Genomic DNA, 20242 nt, shown 5'->3' with positions numbered 1-20242 from the left:
GCATTTAACAGCACACTGGAATTCCTCCTTTCTTTCTTTCTTTTTTTTTTTTTTTCTTGCATCAACCAGAGCCATTTGTGAAGACTTGGGAGCCAGGATGTAATCATATAGCTGAAAACTGTTCAGATGGGGTTTAGAAGGAAATGTTCTCTGACCCAGTACGTGGCGCATTACTGCAGAAGTCTGTGTTCTCTTAGGAGTTAATAAATGACCAAGATCTGGACTAATCCCCTGCCAGGGTTCATTTTCATTATAGGTCCCTGCTATTTTTCCAGTGCCTTTTGCTCTGCCCTTCTTGCTACATATGGAAAACCTATATCAAGATGGTTGTCATGGCAATGAAAAGATTTGCATGTGTCTTATCTATCTATTTAAATACCTTCTTATGGCTTATAACTACTATAATATATCCCTCCAGCTCTGCTCATCACTAATTTAGAGCCAGCCTCGTGCGTCTGAGGTCATCGATACCATCTGAAGCATGTTGTCTAGACAACTCTGAAGCCACTGACCATGGGGGTAATTGCTTTATGCAAATAAAAAAAAAAAAAAGTGGAGTGGCGATATGTGCCGTGGCCAGCCTTGAAATCTGAATGAAGAGCTGTGATCAGATCCCCTCTGAGGGCATCTGTTTCAGGACAGGAACAATGTGAGAGAATTCTTCCTTTCCTTCTCATGCCCACTCCTTCCTTCTTTATCTCCTTCCCTTGCCAAACTCTGCTAATTTCACAAGTTGAATCATCATTTCAAGCACACTCTATATAAACTTTGTGTAGATAGCTGGTCTTGAAGCAAAATTCAAGTACAGTGAGATTTTGATTTATTTGTCCAGGATTCTCAAGGTTCTCTTCTTCAGTCCTCCCACATTACAAGTTCCACATCTTTTTCCTTAACACAATTTCTTGCCATTTGGCAAACTAAGTAAATACAATCTTTACTGTGAAAAGCATAGCTTACGTTAGTAGCAAAATGCCACAAAATAATAATCTTCTGAAGGGACACTAAATAAACAAAAGGGACACCATACCCCCCCACGCCGCCCTATAAACAGCATAGTGCATCCGAAGTTAAGACCTGCTCAATCACATTGGAGCTTGTCACTTCTAGAATGTGGTTCTTTCAGGCCTCTTTTGAGAAAGCACCTTTTTTTTTTTTTTTTTAAAGAACTCAGTAACACTCTCCTAGTAAATTGTGGTTCAGAACGTGCAGGAACTAAAAACAAAAAACAAACAAACAAACACCCCCCCCCAAAAAAAAAACCCAACTTATCCAGAAAGTCTAGTAGTTTGGTAATGCAATGATTTTCTCTTTGCTTTTGAATTCTGTGCCATACTCACAAGCAAAGAATTCTTAAAGATAATTTATATCATTATTTGTCGGCTTAGGTAATGCTAACCTGCTCTTGGAGTAGCACATTAAGGACCATTTTCTCCTGACAATAAAGTGAGACTGTGTTTACATATTGGGCTACAATCGCTGTTTGACTAATCTGTAAAGGGTAGATTTTTCTATTGCATTTCAATGGCTCATCTACTTCAAACTGTTGCGAACTTTCTAAAGATGTGTTTTCATTTATAATAGCAGATCTAGCAGTGTGGTAATCTAGAATTGAAGTTTCAGTGACAGATTCATTCAACTAGCACTTTGCATGAGGCATTACTGCAAACATTATTTTTTTATTAAAAAAAAAAAATATATATATATATAAGTGACAAAACCTTCCAAAGATAATTTCTGCAATTTAGTAAACTAAGGATTTCAAGTCGGGCTTCAGTTTCCGGGTGTTTTTCATAATGGATTTCACAGCAGATGACCTGACAGGCAATCTCATGATCTGAGCGGTGTTTTGCGGCATCTATACAAAATACCGTCAGAAGCGAGGGGAGTCACCCTCCCTTCCACAAGACATGCCTGCAAGTTAAGCACTGCAAATGTCCAGAGGTCCAGACTGACCCCTTCACCTCCCGTCTGGGAAACATTCCTAGCCTGAGCTGTTCATTCTTGACGACAAACAGAGCGGGGCACGGAGCTTGTTTTCAAAGGCCAACGGGAATGGCGATGAATGGAGCGTGTCTGGTGCAGCAGTGGCTGGCGAGGGCTGTGGATCAAATTGCATACCCTGTATCCTCGCAGAAGAGAGTGCAAAAGAGAAGGGAGAAGATAAAGAAAGGAAGAAAGAGGAAGATGGTAGTGACAGATGGAGAACCTCCACCTTTTAGGGCCTTTTCAATCGCCTTTCTATTTGCTTTGCCTTTTCTCCTCCAGCTTTCCTGCCCCACTCATGTCTACCCCAGCCCATCCCAAGTCCATTATTCATATACAAGTATACGGTGTGTGTGCCTCTCTGCTCAAATAGGTAGCTTTTAAAAGAAACACTAATTTCTGGAGAGGTCTCCAAAGATGGCTATTGCTATATGACATCACAGCAGTAAATCTGAATATCCAGTTCCTCCTCCAAAGGCAATTACTTCTTTGTTTCTAATCCCTTACTCTTTGGCACATATCCCACTGTATTACAATCCTGAGGTTTTGTTCTTATAACTCTCAATACCCCGCAGCACCTGGCATCTCATAAAAGTTGGACACTGTCATTTTCCCTAAACTAAGACTGCTCATGTTTATGTACTGTTGAATGAATCAACCCATTTCTGAGCAATGGATAGACACAGGTCATTTCTACCCAAAGAAGTGAAACAGAGAATTGATTAAGCCTAAAAATACAGCTTTACCCAAAAATATCTGGTGGTATATGGCATCAGAAATCTTTTTCCCCCACAAAGCTCCAACTTCACTGTGAAGTCTTTAACCAATAGGTAATATATTTTTATCAACAATAATCAGCTAATATGATGTTCATCAGCTTCACTAGAATGGCCTAGAATGTCAGGAAAAAAAAAGACTCTGGCCTTGGCGCTTACTAACATTACTCCAATCTATAACTTTTTATCACATAGAAACAGCTGCTTTGCAGCTGGGCAAGTCACTTAAACTCTCTTGACCTCAGTTTCCTCATTTGTATATGGAAGTGCTTTGAAAATGGGAAAGCACCATATCAAATGCATGGTAATATCATCAAAACAGTTAATCACCATCACCACCCTTTCGGACCACTCAAGCATAAGGCTGACATTTACAGCTGCAAAATACAAATGAATAAAAAGAAAAATATGATTGATTTTATGACTTTTACTTAGCCACAACATTTATAAGGGGAGATATATCCATTAATAGTAATTATTCGAGAAACAGACAAATAAATATGTTAATATGCCAGGGCAAAAAGAAATGTGTAAGAATAGGAACTATCAAGTCAAAAACCAGAGTAAACTAATATTTTTTAAGACATCATTTCAACTTGAGGGAGAGAGCCACAAAGTCGATTTTATTTTTCATGAAATTTTTAGATAATAGTAATGCGGCTTATTTTGATTTACACTGTAAGTCTCCGTTCGAAAGAAAATGCAGACTGCTGGTAGTACATTCCACCCCACCATTGTATACTACTTGAAAATTTTTAAGTCATTTGGAACACTTTACTACCTGAATTAGGCTCTAGCCCAAAAGTTTTGTTTTGTAACTTTCTACTTATCTAATTGATAAATATTTTTTTCTGATTCTGTTCCTAAAGTTTGATAAATATTTTTTTCTGATTCTGTTCCTAAAGTAATGTTTGAGTTTGCATCATTAAGTTTTTTCCAACAACTTCTGAGACAGGAAGAGGAAACAAATAAACAAAAATATTGGCTATTACAACTTTGTCAATATACATGTTTTTCAAATTTAACAACAACAACAAAAAACAATCATTTGAAACAAAATCATCAAAAGCTATTTACTCTTATGAAAAGTGTTTTGGAGAATTTAGGAAATTAGCAAGATATAGTTAATAGGACTTGAACCGTATTCTAATCCCCTTAATATGGATATCTCAGACAAAAATGTTAAATTGAATTAAATTGCCTGAATAACAGGCCTAATTTGGTATTTCATAACTTGCCAGAGAAGGAACTGGGATCCTTAGGATCTCTGAGTCCCAGTTTCAGGGGCAAGGTCAATGTTTATAATCACCATTCTTTTCTTACACAAGAATTTACGACTTGATTCAGGATATGTTAAAATATAGGGAGGCAAAGTTATAACACTGGATAATACCTAGAGCTGATGAGGTTGTAGAACAAAGTAAGTTAATCTACTGATAGGGGACTATCAATGGACTCAGTGTATTTGGAATAGTTTGGCATTATCCGGAAAAGTTGACCATGTGTATATCCTTCAACCTTTCAGTTTCACTCTTAATCAAACTCTTAGGCACCAAGAGAGACATGCCAGAATGTTTATAGTAATAGAGCTCATAATAGTCAAAAATAGTAGAAAAAAATAACTATCTCAGGACCATAAAGTGAATACATTTATATAATGAAATACTAAATAATGGTGAAAATAAATGGAATATAAATGTAAGCATCAACATATATGAATTTTGAAAAACTAATATTAGATGAAAGATACAAGTTACTAAAGAATATACACATTACATATGATTCCATATGTATAAAGTCAAAAAACCAAAATATTATTTAGGGATATAAGCAAATGTGGCAAAGCTATAAAGAAAAGCAAGAAAGGAATTATGCAAAATATACGTAGCAACTCTCTCTCAGTGAGGAAAGGAGTCACTGGTAAAAGGTGATTGATATGAATGAAGTAGATGAAAATCTCAAAAAGGCCAAAATTCATATGTTGAAGCCTTAACCCCCAGCACCTCAGAATGTATCCATATTTGGAGAAAGGGCCTTTAAAGAAGTGGTTAAGTTCAAATGAGGTTGTAAGGGCCCTAATCCAATCCAACTGGTCTCTTTATGAGAAGAGAGAATTTGGAGACATACAGACACCAGAGATACCTGTGTGCATAGGAACACCTATGTGTGAACACAGTGAAAAGGCAACCATCTGCAAACCAAGAAGAGTAGCCTAAAGAGAAATCACACCTTCTGACACCTTGGTGTTGGACTTCCAGCCTCCAGAACTGTGAAAAAAAAAAATTTTCTGCGGCTTGGGTAACTAAGTCTGTGGTATTTTATATGGCAGCTTTAGCAAACTAGTATCAAGATAGAAATAAAGGCAGGCGCCTGGGTGGTTCAGTGGGTTAAGACTCTGCCTTCAGCTCAGGTCATGATCTCAGGGTCCTGGGATCAAGCCCCACATCGGGCTCTCTGCTCAGCGGGGAGCCTGCTTCCCCCTCTCTCTCTGCCTGTTTCTCTGCCTACTTATGATCTCTTTCTCTGTCAAATAAATTAATAAATAAAATCTTTTAAAAAAGATAGAAATAAAGGTAGGAAAATCATAAGAGTAAGAAAACATTTTTACAAAATTTACATATCAGCTAATTCTTGCTAGGGAAGGAACTCACTTGTAAAAATGTGATTGATAAGAACAGAGTATATGAAAAATCTCTAAAAGACCATGCAGCATAAGAAGAGAAGGACAAAGTCATGATTCTGGAATAAGAACATGGGGAGGTGGAGGCAGGGTGGAGGAGAAAGACAGAAAATGATAGGAAAACCAGGAAAATGCATTGTCTTTGAGAGTCAAGAGAGAAGAGGGTGCCAACAGCCAGTGATGTCAAAAAATGAAGACTGAATGATGCTCATCAATTAAATAATCTGGAAGTCATGGGGCCAAATTTTAGAGCGGTTTCAGTCAATCAGCAGGGGCAGACTCTGATCAATGGGGGGGCTGCAAACAATAGGTAAAAGATAAAAAAAAAATTGTAGACTCCTTGAAGAACTTGACTATGAAGGTTAAGATGTGAGCCAGGGCAGTAGCATGTGGGGAACGGAAGGCTTTGTTTGCTCGCTTGTCTGTCTTAAGACTAAGACTTGAACTTGTATTTAATAAAAGGAAAAATTAGTAGAAAAGTGAAAAGCACCTGGGTGGCTCAGTCCTTTAAGTGCCCAACTCTTGGTTTTGGCTCCAGTGATCTCATGGGTCATGAGATCTAGCCCTGTGTCAGGTTCTGCACTCCGCATGGAGGTTGCTTGAGATTCTCTCCCTCTGCCCCTGCCCCCTGCACTGTCTTTCTCTCTCACTCTCTCTGAATGGATGAAAACACACACACACACACACACACACACTGAATTCCCTGTCTGGCTAAGCACAGTTAATATTTCAATGAATGAATTCTAACAGATTAGAATGATACACATGTATTTGCCTTTGAAATGAAGGCCAGACATCTCACACCCAGGAAATAACAGTCTTAAAAATGCCAGAAGATTTTGACTGTCCAAAGTAATGTTTTGTACTCCCTAGCACCCTTCAGGAAACAACTTTGACTTATCTCCCAGCATTTTCACCCTGGCTAAAAAAAAGTAATCTATTTCTGAAGATGAAGCAAAGAGCAAGTTATTTTGTTCTAATTGTGTGGGCCCTTAGACAGGGAATGTGAATTCACCAGAAAGAAGTAAAAACAAAAGCAAGCTTAGAGGCAACTCCTACCCCCTCTGTACCTCATAGAGAAAGCAAGGGCTTTCAGTGCAGGAGAGAGCAAGGGATAGAGGTTGCACTCTCTAGGTCTCACACTGAAGTCAAGGTGAAGTTACAGACCAGACGCCAAGCTGGTGCAGGGGGCAAGGGAAGAGAGGTTAGCATATGAGCAGGCTGCGGGGTCCCGCTTTGAGCAGCACTGCCCATTCTTTTCCAGTGCGAACAGCAATTCCACAAGCAGAAGCTAGTATATGCGACAGTAACTGCATGAAAAAGAACCTGGCAGGCCGCGAAGAGGCTTCGCTTTTGGGGGCTACTTCACTGGGCAGAGGAGGGTCTTTTATCAGATGAGCCAGGCAATCACAGGTTTAGCTCCCCATATACTAACAACTCACAGATCTTCTCAAATTATACACTTAAAGTTAGTTATCTTCTGCTAATTTAAACAGAGCACAGGCCTAGTTGGTCTATAGCCATGTAACAAAACTGTATCACCTTTTTAATAATATTTATAAACCAAAAGCATCATCTAATTCAGAGGACAGTCTGTTGACTCAAAAGAAAATCCTCCTTCAAGGTAGGATTTAGTGAAGTGCCCTGATTTCTCAAGGAGGATTTCATTAGAAATCATTATCAGTGCAGCCTTAATTTAAAATGGTAAGTTCAGCTGTCCAAAGATGCAATGTGTATGAACACAATTGTCGAAGGTAGAATTCTAAAGACCCTAAAGACCAACAACCTTGTATAATCTCCTCCTTGGGAGTGGATAGGAACATGTCACTTGCTTTAAACCAACAGACCATGGCAGAAGTGACGGGATGTTGCTCTGGTGGTTAAATTACCTCACATGGAAAAGATGGAAGGATTTTACCAATGTAATTTAAGCACCAAGTAAGCTGACTTTAAGTAACTCAAAAGGGAGATTGTCTGGGTGAGCCTGACCAAATCAGGTGATCTGCTTAAAAGAAGTCTAAAGGTTAAAGATTCTTTCTCTTGCTGAACTTCGTGAAACAAGCCATCACAGATTCCACAGCTATAAGGAAATGAATTCTTCCAAAAGCCTAAAGGAGCATGAATGCAAATTTCAACTGAGCCTCTGATAAGAATGCAATTCAACCAACATCTTGGCAAAGGATCCAGTACATTATGCCTTGACTCTTGACCTGTAAAAAAAGTGAGGTGATCAGTGTCTGTTGTTTTCAGCCACTAAGTTTGTGTTACTTTGTAAAGCAGCAATAAAAACCTAATACACCAACCAAATCACTCTTGGGTCTCTTTGGCTTTGTATCAGTCAAGGTGTTAGTTATGAGCAATAGACACCAACTTTGCATATTTTCCTAAAGGTTATACCATAGCTCACATAATCTCTAAATGGTCTGGGGGAACCAGGCTTGGAGCCTATGCAGCTAGAATCAAATTCTCCAAAAGACATAGTGGGGGTGGCCCCATGAAGACAACAGGGTGCAGCCACTGGTCTTCACTGACACCAGTTCACACCGTCAACATCCACAAGCGGGACATGGGATTCTATTGCTAAGGCCACTGTTGCTTCTGGAAACCACATGTAACCACTTACTGCTGCCAGCCACATGAGATTGGCCCCTGCAAGATCCTTGTTTTTCTGTAAATATGTTACTAACTTCCAAGTCACTGTCTGGAGCCAGATGTCTGGGTTCCAGTGCGCAGGTCATGTGCTGGATGTAGAGGCTCTCTCTACTTTGCCTCAAGGGCAGTTAAGAAAGCAAGTGTCTGGAATTTTAAGCTTGCATTATTAGGACGCCTGACTGGGTAAATAAGGCAGGTATTCCCCAGACAGGGGAAATGGTTTCAGCTGCTAGGAGGCCACAAAGAATGAAGTGTTTACTAAATAACCTACCCCCCATGCCTCCCTGGCTCCCCAAATTCTCACATCATCTTCTAAAATAATTTGAGACTTGAACTCAACTTGAGTGCTTTTGGAAAGTAGTCCTCTGCAAAAGCTCCCTCCCCAAATTATATAATCCTGAGGACATTCGAATGAACAAAGCAATTATAACTCAGCACATGGCAAATGGAGATCTCTTTTATCAGAGGAATTACTGTCTTGTTTGGTTTTCTGATGGTGTTAAATCACTGCATAAGACCTGCAGTGGTATTCGTGGAATATATCTTATTAATCTGGTAATCATATTGAATATTTGTTGCCTGGAGCAGGGCTGCCAGGATTCTAGGCTGAAGATACTCATCCATGACAATTATCCCATCACTAATCATCGTTGATAAACATTGAAAATATTAATCAGCTCCCATCTGATCACAGTCTCCCATTTAACCGCAATAAAATCTCTGTTGTTTATGTACTGGCTTCTTTCCTCCTTCATTCATTTTGCTCATTTGAAGCCTCTCTTCCTGGCCTCTTCGTTCCAAACAGATCCTGACAAACAGTGGCAGGCAGAGATAGATCCCATAGTTCGAATTGCACTGACATTGAATCAGACACAACAGAGAAGAGTGGAAATATACTACCAAGCCAACCCCTAAGATAAAACATCATAGGGGAAAGTGTGTGTACTATTAATTCTACTCCCAGAAGAGGTCAAGAGGGCAACGGGTTGATCCCATGGTATAGTTCAAGGGTGAGTAAGAAAAATTCCTTATTGATGTGAACAGTGCTGGTAGATTAAAGTTTAGGACACTTTCTATGGACTAAAGAATCTCTCTTCCAGCAGAGAGGGAAGAAATGTGGAGAGAGGGAGAAAGCGGAGAGAGGAGTAAGAGGTGGTTGAAAAATGATATGGGGAGATAGGAAGTCTGTGTGAAGATGGTAACAGCACAAACATAGTCTCCAAAAAGCAAATGTGGGATATGAAAATGTTTGTTATGGCATTTGACTTTTTTTAGATGCAAGAAATATGCCCATATGAAATATATATTGAACAGAATTTAGTGCTTAACAGTCTCCAGGCTCCCTGGCTTTCTCCCACAACTGACCCCTATAATAGTAACAAAGAGATGTGGACAAAATAACAAAGATCACAGAAGAGTACAGCTTGCCCCAGCAATGACCCTCTGTAGCCAGGTACAGCAAGACACCTCCCCTCCAGACTATTCCACAGACATTGCTTCCTTTTTGCTTCTGCTCCTGAAGCAGCAGGAGGGTGGTGGGTGCAGAGAAGGGGATGTGGCAAGAGTAGCAGGGGCGTGTTCGGATACTGGTTGAGTTTTTTTTGTTTGTCTGTGCCTGACCCCATTTAGTACATAGCCTTGAGTTGTTTCTTTGCATTTTCTACAGAGGAGGGTGATCCAAGTCTACCAGGAAGTGGGTTTTGCCAGAATTCCAAAGGGAAAGCAGAATTGGGTAAATAAGGCAGAAGGAAAAATCATATGTTGAGGACTTTAGTTGGAGCCCCTGAAATTGTCATTTTAATAAGTTAAAAATGACCAAATAGTATCAACAGTATCAATCTCATATGTTTTCTAATCTTGAGTGTTAGATACTGTGAAAGATAAGGTTCCGAGGTGAACAAACGGACCCCGAGCAGAGCCATAGGGAGCATACAGCCTAATGGAAGAGAGATTACACAAAGATTGTATGACTTTAAAGTGTAGTATGTGTCAGCAGCTAACTTTTGCAGGTCTGTAACTGAGGGCCCAAACCTGGGAGTGAAGGTCAGTGTACTTCATGGAAGAAGTACAAGAAGAGGGGTGCAGTGGGGGGTAGTGGTTGTGCGGAGAGCAGAAAGCAGTCCTTTCCTCTTCAGATGGCATGAGGCTCTGTGCCAAGTGTCAAGGACCAAGAAGACACTGTACCCCTGCCCCCATGCTAGTCTTTATGGAGATGACCTTCTAGTGGGTAAGATGGTAATTAATGGGCAAACAGATCTATAAAAAGAATATTTTCAAGTAAGAATATTTTGCTTTCAAGGACATAAATAAGGGGTTAGAGGGAGATCAAGAGAGAGGGACCACTAGAGTGGGCCCAAGAGGCCCCTCTGAGGTAGTGACATTTGTACTGAGATATAAGGAATGGGAATGAGCCTTATATCCAAGGAATACGAGGAAATGCATTCTAGGGAAAAGGAAGAGAATGAATGAAAATTATGTGATATAAAAAAGAAAAAAAAACTTAGCGGTTCTAAAGACAGTGAGGAGGAGAGTGATAAGGATGATGTTGGAGTTAGAAAAAAAAGCATTTGGATCACTAAGGCATGGCAGAAGGTTTGGTATTGTATTATAAGTGAAAGGAAAAGTCAAAAGCCTACATACAGTGCTTATTATTTGAGTATTACAGGTTGCAATATTTTTCTAATTAAATGATTTAATTCTGTGCCACACTTAGAATGCACACACACAGTCCTCATATAGCTGAGTACTTTAGATGTGTTTCTGAGGTACAGACAATATTCCTTAATAGTGTGTACATTTTGGGGGCATGTGGGTGGCTCAGGTAGTTAAGTGTCTGACTCTTGGTTTCGGCTCAGGTCACGATCTCAGGGTCTTGAGACTGAGCCCCACATTAGGTTCTGCTCTCAGCATGGAACCTGCTTGAGACTGTCTCTCTCTTTACCCATCCCTCTCTCTCTTTCTCTCTCAAATAAATAAATAATTATTTTTAAAAAATACTGTGTACATTTCTAAGTAAGTAATACTAATATTAACCCTGAAGAGTAGGACTGGAAAAGGAAAAGCAGTAGCCATATTTACCGGGCATTTGCCAAGGGCCACACTATATGTGGCATGACTGACATGTGTTACCTCATTTAATCTGCACAATAAAGCTGTGAGTTCTGTACTACCATTACCCCCATTTAAAGAGGAGGATAATGTTGGCCTCATAAAACAAAATACAGAAAAGTGCTCATTGAATATGCCTCCATGGTGCCATTGCTCGACATTTGTCACTGATTGCATTGCTGCACCTCTAAGTGAAAAACATAATTTAGCGTAATTTCAGAAGGGAGCTACTGTTTCATAATTCTGCTCCAAAAAATTGACCATTCATTTTTCCAACTCCAAACACTAAGCTGCAGAAGAGAAAACCAGGGAACTAATTTAAACTTTTTTTTTTTCTTTTAAAGTTAGCTCTTGAGAAAATGTCTCAACATTTCTGGGCTCCATCTAGAGAAGTTTAACTTAGATTGCTCCAATCAAATACAGGTCATCCGGTTAATGTGAATTTCAGATAAACTATGGATAGTATTTGACTATAAGTATGTTCTGTGCAATATTTGCCAATATCGTCCTATGTCCTGTGCTTCTATTTGCTAATACCTGACAAGTCTGGTTTGACTAGAATAAATGGTTACAGCTGGCCATTTATGGTTAATGTATGTATGTATGTATGTATGTATGTAACTACCCAACGAGGAAATTTTCAAGTCACTGGTGAAATGAGAATTTAGTTATTCACACCGCTAAATTCTTTAGTTTAAAGAATTATCTTCTTTCTAAGGTGATGTCCTTTTTTACGTAATTTTTTTTATGCAACGATGATAATATAAGCTTTTTTTGTTGCTATTTGGTTTAATTTTTGAATTTTCTTTGGAAAATAAAGAGTGAACTGACACAATAATCTGAACTATTTTAAATTTTTGTTGATGTATAATTTAAATACAGTGAAATGAACACGTTTGAAAATTCAAAAAGTTTTTTTTAAATGCTATACCCAATTTCTAGTACCCAGAATGTTGCTGTTTCGCCAATGCTCACCTACTTCTTTCAAGACAGCCACTACTCCATTGTTTTCAATACTCCCCACAGTTTGTTTTGTCTGTTCTAGGCATAGCAGCAGAAACTTCTAATACATACTCTTATCTGACTGATTTCACTCAGCGCGACATGTCTGAGACCCATCGATGTTGCTGCATGCTTCCTCGTTCTTGTGTTTATGCGGCTTGGTGGTCTTCCACTGTACATACTACCACTGCTTTATTTATCTGTGACTAGACATTTGCCTCACTTTCAGTTTGGGGCTCTTATGAATAAAGCTGCTGTAAACATTTACATGAAGTCTTTATGGAGGCATATGCTTTCTTTTTCTTTTTTGGTACATACGCAGAAGTGAAATCGCTGGGTCATATGGTACGTGCATTAACTTGATAAAAACACAAACTGTTTTCCAAAGTGGCTGCACCATTTTATAGTCTTTGCAGTGGTGTTTGAAAGTTCCATTTTCTCTACACTCTTGTCAACACTTTGTATTGTCAGTCTTCTAAATTTTAACCAATCTAATGGGTGTGAAACAGCATTTCCCTATGGTTTTAATTATTATTACCCTAATGACCAATGATAATACCATATTTTCATGTGCTTTTTTGGCCAATATATATCATTTTTTATAAAAAATTTGTTCAAATATTTTCTTCCTGCTACTTTGTGAACTGTCGTCCAGAAACTGTAATGTTATGCTTTTATTATCATTTACTTAAAAATATCTTTTCTTTTTTTCTTTGATTAAGAGGCTGTTTGGAACTGTGTTGCTTAATTTTTTAAGTATTTGGGATTTTCGAGATCTTTTTGGTTATTGATTAGTTATTTAATTTTATTTTGTTCTGAGAACATACTCTGTATGGTTTTAATCCTTTAATATTTAGTGAGACTTCTTTTGATGTCTAACAGATGGTCTGTACTGATGAACAGGCCACCTGAAAATATTACTCATTTTGTTATTGTTGTGTGGAGTGTTCTACAAATGTCAATTAGGTTGATCTGATTGATGAAGTTTCTCAAATCTTCTATACTCTTAGTGATTTTTGTCTACTTGTTATAGCAATGAAAGTATTTATGCTCTGTAATTTGTGTGTACAGGTGATCTCTATGTTTTGGTTTTGATAGTACCTATTACAATAATTTTAAGTTCATCAATGTTTTCCTTTGCAGTACCTAATTTGCTTTTAAGCCAAGCTAGTAAATTTTATATTTCAGATACTGAATTGTTTACCTTTATAAATTCCATTTGATTCTTTTCTTGTATCTTCCTTTCTTTTTATCATTATATTTATGTTTTCCTTTAAATTCTTTAGATTATTTGTAACAGCTATTTTAAAGCCTGGGTGCTAATTTCATCTACTCAGTAATTTCTGCATCTTAGCTTGTTGACCGTTTTTTTTTTTTCCTTAAAATGGATCATATTCTCCATTCTTCACACATTTAGTAATATTTTTATTCTTTATTTTTTAGTAATATTTTTAACTGATGGATGTTGAGATTTCTATACTGTTGAGAATCTAGACTTTGCTTACTTTCTTTAAAGAGTGTTTAGTTTTGTTTTGGAAGGCATTTGATTTTCTGGCAGATCAATCTGACATTTCAAGGCTTATTTTAAAGCTTTGTGAGAATAGGTCTTAAATTTCTCTACTCCTAATATCTGTGGCCTTTCTAAAGTCTCAGTGAATACTGGGGGTGTTCAGCAAGGTCTCTTCACTCTGGCTGATCAGGAACCCTACCACTGAGTAACCTCTGGAATTTCTGTTCAACCTCTAGTTCCCCAAAAGTCATTCTCCAACAGCTCTTGTGGAGTTTCTCCTTGTGTTGATGCAGTATAGTATGAAGCCAAAGATTTCAAAGGATCTGTATGCAGATTTACGGTGATCCTTCTCTGCATAGTGCCCTCCCCTCTGGAAATCCACCCAGCAAATTTTCTGCTGCCTTCACTTGCGCTCTCTGCCTCCACAGCTGAACATTCTGCTTAAGATCTCCCTTCTTGTACCTTGATTTGGAAAGGACTTTCCAGGCAGAAAACTGGAGTAATTAGGGGGTTCCTTTCCTTTGTTTTCCTTTCTCAGGGAGTGAAACACTGTGCTGCCTGTTGTCCAAAGTCTGAAAACATTTGCTTCAATTATTTTGTTGAGTTTTGTAACTTTTTATGTTGGGTACAGTACCAGTTAAACTGCTATTGCCAGAAGCAGAAGTCCTCATTCCCTCTAATATATTTTAGCTTATTAAGTATTTTTTTAAGATTTTATTTATTTATTTATTTGACAGACAGAGACCACAAGTAGGCAGAGAGGCAGGCAGAGAGAGAGAGGAGGAAGCAGGCTCCCTGCTGAGCAGAGAGCCGGATGCGGGGTTCGATCCCAGGACCCTGAGATCACGACCTGAGCCGAAGGCAGTGGCTTAACCCACTGAGCCACCCAGGCGCCCCAGCTTATTAAGTATTTTTAAAGTCTTGGAACAAATGAATTTTATAATATCTTAATAATTATCAGGTCTAAAGTATTATGTCACTTAAGTACTTGACAACATATTGAACACCTTCTGTGTACTTGTCATTGTTAGGTACAGGGACTCAAAGGTAAGTACCACAGGACCCCTGTCCTCCAGAAACTCCCAATCTAGTAGGGAAATAAATGGGGAAATAGAAGTTATTATGGTACTGTCTGAAATGTATTATATTATCAGAAATGTGGCAAAAAAATTTAATATTACAGTTATTTTTAGACAGGATAGTATCACAAACTTATGATTTTATCCCCAAAGGATTGCAAGAGATGAACACTTCCTCAGCAGGCCAAGGTTGTGTATGATTTAATATTTGCTCTCTCACAGGCAATCCAATTTGATGACTAGTAATAAATATTATTTCCATTCCCTTCATTTGGGCAACAACTTATCAAGAAATTTTACTTTGGATAAAGGCAAAATATAAATTAGACCAAGTGAGCCCAAAATCTCTATTATTTTGATGGTAGTTTTCTATATGCCTATATGTTCTCACAAAGGTCAATCCCAGGGATCTCAGATCTCCAGGCATCCCTCAGTATGACAAAGCCAGGCAAGGGATAGGGTAATTTATACACCCACACATACACACACACACACATAGCTTTACTGAACATTAATATTTACCCTTTTAAGGTTATATGCCGTTAATATTTACCCTTTAAAGAAACAATTCAATAGAGTTTTTTTAATATTCACAGAACTGTTCAAATATAACCACTATTTAATATTAGAATGTTTTCATAGCCTCAAAAAAAAAAGCTAAAAAATAAAAGTCCTGTGTCCATTAGCTGTCACTTCCCACTTCCCCTTTCTGCCAGCCCCTGGCAACTACTAATCTCCTTTCTGTGTCTTTGGATTTGGCTCATCCGTCTATTTCATATAGATGGACTCATATAAATATGTGGTCTTTTGTGACTAGCTTCTTTCCTTTATTGTATTTTCATAGTTAATCCATGTTGTAGTATGTATTAATACTTCATTTCTTTTTATTGCAAAAATATTCCATTGCATGGATATACCACATTTTGTCGATCCATTCAGCAGGTGATGGAAAGTTAGGTTGTTTCCACATTTTGGCTATTGAGAGTAATGATGCTATGATTAATTATGCAAAGTTATTGTGTGGACATACATTTTCATCTGAAAGAGCCATACTTACTATTCACACATAGGTGTACAATATGAAAAGACATATCATTAAATTTGATAGGCAAAATCCATCTTTCCTAACATTATTATTATAAGTCACTTCTATCTTCATTTTTATTGTTAATAGTCAAGTAGAAGTGATTCAACTTCCCTTTTTAATCTACCTCCAACCTCCAACTGTTATGTAATTAATTAGTTATATTGCTATTTATACACACAGAAGACTAAGGAGTTTGCATTTTAAATAATCCTACAGAATCCCTTTGCATAGAGTAAAATATCCATATATAAAACATAGAGCCCACCTCCATTTTGTTTTTGCCTTTGCAATTCCCATTTTTCATACAGAAATGTTTCATAAAGCACACCTGACCTCACAGAAATTCTTGATTTTGTTTTTTACATCCATAAAATCAGAAACAACAAACAATGGATTTGTTTTAAGGTTATATCCAAGGGTTGATACAGACCAATCTGGACTATGCAGATGATCTCACCTAAATAGAGTTGTGATCTGACCACATTCACCATTCCAAAAGCCCTAGGGTTAGACCAGAGATGTCCAGTAAGGGCCTGGTACTCCTCCTTCCCCTTCACCATACATTTTGGTTATTTCTCACTTGAAAAAGAGCATGTTAGGTGCCCCTTGTTTGATACCTTATCACCTTCCAACAGTCTCTTCTTTTCTGCTTTTTGTGACTTGTATGATGAATTTTTTGGTTCATGGTCCCACTGCTCCTGCCATATTATTATTCTAACAATTACCATCCCTTTTTCTCCTTGCATCTTCCCTCCCTTGCTCAGATAGTTCCGGGGACCCTCAGGCTACATCCATGCCGAAACAGGTCTAGTGGAAAGAGCACTAAGTTTTGCTCTCACATCAATTACACTACTATATAACTCTGTATCATTAGGTCAGTTTTAGAAGCAGAGACTACCACATTCAGTAGGAACTTCAAAGGCCATGGGTTCAATCTTCTATTTCTAGGAAAATTATCACAGCATGATCAAATGCCTGCTTAAGATCACAAAACCATAGAATATGCAGCCAGAACTAGAATTGGAGTTTCCTTATTCCCAAACAGACATTCTTGTGCCTATAAAATTCCGCCTGGTCTAAGTTAATCTTCTCTTGTTTATTAGGTGGTTAAATATCTCCTGTGTAAGATTCTGCTAGTTTGAAAGCTCAAAGTGTCATAGAGGTGTGTGTGTATATTTAAATTTTTATTCAAAGATTTGGTATTACTTCTAAAAACTAAAAGTTTGTGTCAACTAAATATTTGAAATATAACTATCACTTTTGTTTTTATCCCTGCTTATTTTGTCCCCAAATATATTACAAAAAGATGTTGTTCTATAAATTCTTTATAATTCAGTAGGTTAGAACTTGGATTACATTTTTTATTCTTTTTTAGAAAAATATGTAAGCCATTAAATAAGTTTCTGAATTCTATAATAATGTAACTGTGACATGCTGTTAGTCACAGTAATATAAAATAGCATCACCCAATTTTTATTGGAGAATACGCTAAGAATTAGAACTTATATCAGCAGACATGTTTCCTTCTTCTCTGGCAAAATATCCACCAGGAGGATTTAACCTACCATCTCACCTGTTGGGCAGCAGAAGCTCCAAGCCACTGGTCATGGTTTCATAGCTTGGGGAAAGCTGTCACAAGTTGGATCTGGATAAGAGAGGAGCTTTGCACTGAAATTTGGCATAGATCAAAGGGAACATTTCTCAGTCAAGGTCAGGCCCTTGCTAGGCATTGTTAATGTAAAAGCAAGAACACTACACTGAAGAATACTTCTGTGTTTGGAATTCAGAAAAGTAGAGTCAAGGATGAGGAGAGCTTTCCTCTGTTCATTTCTTACTCGTGCTGACTTCCTATGACCCAACACTGAAGTGAGAAGCAACACTGAGTTGGAGGATGAGTATTGGGGGGACAGTGAGAGATAATGGGAGCTGGGAAAGGGAGAGATGACAGAGGCTCCAGCAGGGCTGGAGCAAGACAGGCTTCTGTAGCCAAGAGTCTTGATTGGTCCCTGGTTGGCCAGGGTTGGGGGGGTTGCATATTTATGTACGGTCCAATTGGATGTTGCTGAATCTTTCCATATCATACTTAAAGGGATGTCCAATGCCTGCTTGATAATTCAACTGTGTGTTCTCAGTGAACTGTACTCAAAGTGGTTGAGGGACACAATAACCTTAATAAATCTCTGTTGCTTTTAAAGAAAATGATTTTAACTGCATGGCTCATGACACTTTTACTAAAGTACAAACTGCATCTACATTCTGGGACAAGTGTGCCACATGCCTAATACCTAGTTTTGTTGATGAAAGTTACCTTACTGCTGTCGCTTGTCTTTCCCACACCTGGCTTTTCCTAGTGATTCCTCCATGTAAGCATTTGTCCTCTCATTTATTGTGTTTTAAAAACAATGTCATCATCAGATAGGACTTATATATATATAAATTAGACAATTATTTGAAATGAGAAATAGAGAGAAGGCTTGAAAGAGTTAAGCAAATTAAAAGGTATTCCTCTCTGGACTCAGATGTGTCCTCCCAACTGTGACTATTGTAAGGGGTATCCTAATGAAAATATAACTCCCATAGGGAACTTCAAGGCAATTAAAACAACATTAGTGTTTTTCATAACTTTACAATGTCTTTATGCAAGTGATAAAACCTTACTAATTATTGAAAAGTTATTTGTATTAAGATTTCAGAGCAGAGAGATAATCTGTGCAATTTAGAATCCTGAGCCATCGTCAGGGAGCTGGCTAACAGAACCAGAATTCCCTTGCCAGCATCTACAGTTGCATCAGTGAACCTCAAACGGGATCCTTTGCTGGCAAATATTAGCTTATTGTAGTTTAAAAATAAATAAATACCTTGAGCAAATGTGCAGTGACACCAAAAATTAGTTTCCACAAACTGACTAAATCTAGTATCTATTGGGAGAAGGCAAATGAGTTCAACTGGAAAAAGAATACCAAGTTCTAGAGCGGAGAGCATGCATTTCTCTAAATGAATGAAAATTTTAGTGTGATCTGAATGTAATCAACATTCAAGGTTCACTTTATGGAATGAAAAAGATAGAGGCTTACTGGGTAATTTCCATAATTCAGTTCAGTATCAATTTGGCAGGAAGAATGCAGAACACCCCCACCATGCTCTTAGCACAAGCTAGACATCCAAGCCACACAACTGATTCCTCAACCCCTCTAATAAGCTAACATGTGGTATGTTTATCAGGCAGTCTTAAAGGCATACCAAAGAAAATGTGGAGAGGAAGTTTACTGAGGTTTCCAGAGTGTAAAAGGGGTGTTTCAGAGATAGAAATGTCTCTAGAGGTGACTGAAGCACAATAACGCTGTTATCATAAAGATAAAGAAACTGAGATCCAGAAAGATCAAGTAGGTTGGTCAAAGTCACCCATCGAGTGAGTGTCAGAACCCAGGATGAAAAGAGGTCTTAGCTTTTGGAGAAATACTCTCCCCATATTAATAATATAGATGAAACATGCCAGAGCTATATGGAGAAGCATATCAGCAAACAAACAAGCCTTCTATTACATATTGAAACAGTGAGTATTATAGGGGTGGTGATCTGGGGAAAGGTAGGATTACTTTCGGACAATGGTTGAATTCTTCAGCAGTTCCTCAATACCAGGAGCCACAAGCAGATGATGCCAATCTGAGAACGGATATTAGCCCCAGGAACAAAACCACATGAGAGATTCCAACTCAGATAACTAAGACTTGTCTATTTATAATCACCAGAGGCTCATAATGAATTGGAGTACACCTAAGAACTGATGGTAGAAAGAGTTAGATTCCCTATGGTAACACCGATTGCCTGACTAAAGTGTAGAATTACCATAGCCAGCCAAGCATCTAGGAACATTTTCTATGCTGGTACACCCATGACAACTCAGTAGCATTATAACAAAAGGGAGAGGGAAGCATGTAAGTCCATTTAATTTATAAAGTTTTCCAAAGGTCTTTTTAAATCCATTAAGCATGATAAGCTAGCCCACCTGAGATCTACCAGCAGAATTTGAAGATGACTTCTTCATAGCTATATTTCAGAGGGAGCAAATAGTCAAAAAGATCATGAGGGCAATTTATGATTGAGTCCAATCACAGACGTTCATCAGAGAGAAGGCTCAAAGATGTCTGCCCATCCCCTGTGGGTTTTTGTGGAGGACTGCAACATGCAGGTGCTGCACAGGGTGAAGAAAGAAGTTTACATCCATGGAGTTCCAAGTAATGACCGATTTATCATGAACAACATGCATTTATTAACCTGAAACCAATGCATTGAAAATCAAAATATGTTTCCATTTATTATGTTTTTATTTTGCAGATTGCAACAAAGGTATCATGTTTTTATAAA

This window comes from Meles meles, chromosome 15, assembly GCF_922984935.1.
Source record: "Meles meles chromosome 15, mMelMel3.1 paternal haplotype, whole genome shotgun sequence".
Lineage (NCBI taxonomy): Eukaryota > Metazoa > Chordata > Mammalia > Carnivora > Mustelidae > Meles > Meles meles.
The sequence above is the reverse complement of the archived record's forward strand: the minus strand, read 5'-3'. Positions refer to the sequence as shown.